The 4,533-nt window shown below is 25.1% G+C and overlaps 1 long non-coding RNA gene across 2 annotated transcripts; it reads right to left on the reverse strand.

The window, feature by feature from the left end:
* Nucleotides 1–3,093: 3,093 nt before the first annotated feature.
* On the reverse strand, nt 3,094–3,983 carry LOC126846609 (uncharacterized). 2 transcript variants are annotated; one of them, XR_007686972.1, is made up of 3 exons: nt 3,855–3,983; nt 3,649–3,789; nt 3,094–3,378 (listed from the first exon to the last, which is right to left on the reverse strand). It is a non-coding gene; the product is annotated as an uncharacterized LOC126846609 (long non-coding RNA). The 2 variants fall into 2 exon arrangements; XR_007686940.1 differs by having other exon boundaries at nt 3,649–3,792.
* Nucleotides 3,984–4,533: the final 550 nt, after the last annotated feature.

Raw genomic sequence — 4,533 nt, forward strand, 5'->3', positions numbered from 1 at the left:
ACGAATAAATTTATGGAGCACACCTCCCCGGAATTTTTTGATACTTACTTTATGTGTCTGTTCCGACGAAAGGAATCAGTAAATCAATTTTTGTTCGTTTATTTTGAACCTTTTTATATAATTAAATGATCATATTTTTAGTTTTTTCCTTTAATGTTTTTTTTAATCATTTTTTATAGTATTTTGAACAAAAAGAAAAATGTTAAAAATTAGTTTCTTTTGTAAAATAATTGATTTTTATCCGAGTTAAGTCAGCAAATTGAGTTTATAATTTTATACTTTTAGTAGGACCAAATTTTTAATAACACAGTCAAACTAGAAATAATAATAATATATTTAATATATTCTATCCATTTTTTTCGAAAAATATCAGGAATATTTGAAATATTGGAAAATGGTTTCATGCAACGCTAACCAAAATTGTTGATTGCTATTCAAATGTTTTATCCGCTCACGTGTTTTTTTAGAGGTATAACCGTTCTATTATTTCCCAAATAACATTGCCATTTGCGTCATACTTTAATATTACTGTTGCTATATGTTTGAAAAACATTTGTTAAATAATGTATGTTATATACATTTCAATATTTTTTTGACACATTTGCTTCTAATTTTAGTAATTGTTGTTTTAGTAATGAAAAACTAAAAACTAAAAATTAGAATTATTTTAGAAAAAAGGGTCTTCTCCATACTGAATTATCTGTATAATTTTCATATGTTTGCAAAATATTTGATAAAAATAATGATATTATTTTATAATGAAAAGGTGATCTCCCAAAAATACTAACACTAAAAGAAATGGCGGAGTTACAAAGGAAACAGGGTAATTATACGTTTTTTTATACAATGTAGAGTAGAAAGTGTATATCTAAATAAATAACTTATTTTCAAATATATCTTTAAATATATGCATACAATATTTTGAAAATATTTATATTTCTAAACAAGCATCCAGTATTAGTCCTGACTACAATTATTGTCGCAATAATGGAAATTTGACTACCTAAAGTTTAGACAAGAAATATTAATAATTATCAAATTGCTTGTCACATATATTTCAAGATGTATTTGAAAATAAATTTAATTCAATAGAAGAACATATATTATTCTACATTGTGAAAACAGTATCATACAACAGATAATTAAAGGTTTTTTTACATCACTTAAAGTTGGCAAAACAATCTTTTAAATAGCATTACATGTTGTTTTAGATATGTTGGTCCAAATAGGTACACCCTGGATAGCGTAATAGAATAGAAATCATTCTTTATCTTTCTTCGAGTGCTATAATGTGTAAATACAAAAGCAATCCATAAAAAAAAAATCTTTCTCAGAGACAGTCGAACGAAAAATAGTTTTGTCATACATATCTTATAAACTATTTCATAATAGTGTTAGTTAATTAGAATTCCACATATTTCTCTATATATATGTATACAGATATATATACAGGGTGATCCAACTAACGTAAGACACTCATTTTCTCGGAAAATATAAATATTTTGAGAATTTTTTTTTTTCTAAACTTTTAGGTACATATTTTACTACATTTTTCAATATTTAGAGTATTTTTATCTTCAACCCTTATATGTAAAACAAGTATCGCATTTGGTTTTTTAAACGGGAACGTATGTTTTTAATTTCATAAATCTGTAGACAACATTTTTAAAAAAGTTTTAGCGTTTGAATTTCTAATTTTCATCAATCGGTTTTCTACTTATTACGTTGTAAAGATTTGAAATTTTGATCCATATTTATTTGGGATTTCAAAACAGGTAGCATATTAAATACTATTAAATAATATTATCGACCTCGCCCCGTCGCCCGTCGATAAAGCCGATAATCAGATAATAGTAATACTCCTTACTTTTTTTTTTATAATATATGGAGATGCGGTTCTTTACCTACTATCAGAAACCGCGATACCGTATACATGTCTGGTCAATTGTTCACATATCTTATCAGTAGACAACACTTACGACGAAATTTTTTCCAACCTTACCTACCCATATTTTCACGGTATGATTATGATATATTATCAAGCCCAAAAAAAGTGCGTGCAACCGGCTGCCGGCAACGTGACTTGCATTGTGTATTCAGAACATACTCCTATGCCGTTTGTTTTGTTAATACATTTAACTATTTAAATAGAGTCAATTGTGTTTATATATTCTCTAATTGTGACTACATTTTATATTGCTCTACAATGTACAATGAAAACTAATAAACATAATGATTTCATAAGCAAAAACTTATTTCTACTAGTAATAGTAAACATTTTGTAAATATATTTTTGATATTTGACATATTATGGGAAGTAGGTTTATCAGTATCGAACACCGATTACACTATAGCGTAATAATAATAATAATAAAATATATTTCGTTTGTCAGATCTTTGTAGGACACCATGTATATAATAAAACATTCTATTTAAAATTGTAATTATTACTAAAAGTATATTCTACAGAAAAATGAATATTGATAAAAAAAATATTTACATTAGTTTAATAATAATTAAAAGAACACAAGTGAACAACAGTTGAATTTTCAAATCAATACAACTACTTTATTTTATTTATGTACATTGACTGACTTGATTAAATAACAAATGAAAAAAATTGATTTATTGTTAACATGTTATAACCTATACGCATTTATTTGTCAATCATTAATATTTTGAAGAAAATATTTGGTATAAAATGTATGGATGATAGTCAAACACCAAGTTTAATTAATTTTATATTCCATAATCAAATATCCGTTATGCATTAGAAATGCAAAATATGGGTTAGATTACAAAATTTTAAATTAAATAAAATCTGACATTAGATCTACCATAAATAAAAATATTAACCAAATATGAATACATTTGCTTCATTGATAAAAAAAAATATTTTCCAAAATTTTTTTTAAAGATGATTTCATTCATGTAAGAAACTAGAAAACAAAAGCTACCACATAACATAAAATCTAACTTTTTTCATTTGTTAAGCCACATTAAAAAAATGAATAGTCAACTATAATTATAGAGTGACTTGACTAAAAGAAACTAATATTTTTAACATTAAATGGTACTAATAAAAATGCTTATACAAGTTATTATTCGAGACAAATAATTATGATGTTAAAATTTAACATCCTTATTGCAATCTCGAACGTTACACATCTTGAAAATATAATTGTTTTGTTATATTTTATATTAATATATATATTTTTTTATAGCCCTTAAATATTTATAATATGAGTTCTTTTTGGGCCACATAAAAATAATCGGCGGACTGTATGCAGCCCAGGGGCCGCTGGTTGAGTATGGTTGTGTTAAATGCTAATATTTTATTCTTCTAAGATTCCAAGTAGAAAGCAATATTTTCTTCATCTAAAAAAAATAATTTAATAATTATTAACTTATATCTCCTAATTTCTATAAAATGCCTAATTTAAAACAATATTATTTTTGTTTTGTACATTTTTCGGTTATATCTACAAAAGACGACTTCAAAATGAAGACGTTGACACAACTGAAAATAAACAAAGTAACAATTTACTAATAGTAATAGTGTAATATCTATTATTCACAATATACAGTTTTTCAATACTAAAATATTGCACATCTAGACTCTAGTGCATATTGATATTTGAAACATACCTAACTAGTAACTGAATAATCATAAATGACATATTGATATGTAGCTTGATAAACCAATACTGACTATTGTAATCAGTGACAAATTGTACAATAAGGTTTCAACACATCATTATCTTTTCAGTAATCTTCTTAAAAAATGTCCTGCTAAAAAATACAAATTAAAATTTTATAAATTAAAATTTTAGTATTTAATACATTGTACTTACAGCTTTCCTGCGGTTAGTCATCAACATTTATTCCAGTTAAACTATAATTAACAACTGTTAATTGGCCATATAATAATATTATATTACGTATATTATTCAATAAATCAGTAGGTATATTGTATAACTTGGTTGTTATGTTGAGTTTTTCAAGTCTTAAATACAAATTTCACTATTACTAATGAGAACTAAATTATATTTATGAAATCATTACATTCATTATAGTTTCAAAATAAATTGTAAAATGTATGTCACTAACCAAAATTAGACATTTTAAAATACTATACTAGTTTCTTCTTTATATATAAAAAAAACTGTTCACAAATCACGAGTACACGTTGTTTGTCGTTTGACAATTATGGTTTTACTCATACCATATTATAATGATACTGTGATAATAATATTAACGCTATATAATAATCATACCGTAAAAGTGGTTTAAGGCAAAATCGTCCACATCGCAGTCTACTGATAATACATGTGAACGGATGACGGTTATGTAAGGTATATTTGTTTCCAAACAGGTAGATTAAGAATCGATTGTCCAAATAATAATAAAAAAAAATTAGAGCCAGAGTTATTTATGTCTCATTATCGGTGACAGTATTATCGATGGGGTCCAATATTATCATTATTTACTGGCAAATAAAAGTGCTACTGCTGAAAAACCGAACAAATATTG

The sequence above is a fragment of the Adelges cooleyi genome, unplaced genomic scaffold (genome assembly GCF_023614345.1).
Source record: "Adelges cooleyi isolate 19-005CV unplaced genomic scaffold, UGA_ACOO_1.1 ACOO_flye_CR_arks_rails_tigmint_CR_PRNA_0, whole genome shotgun sequence".
Taxonomy (NCBI): domain Eukaryota; kingdom Metazoa; phylum Arthropoda; class Insecta; order Hemiptera; family Adelgidae; genus Adelges; species Adelges cooleyi.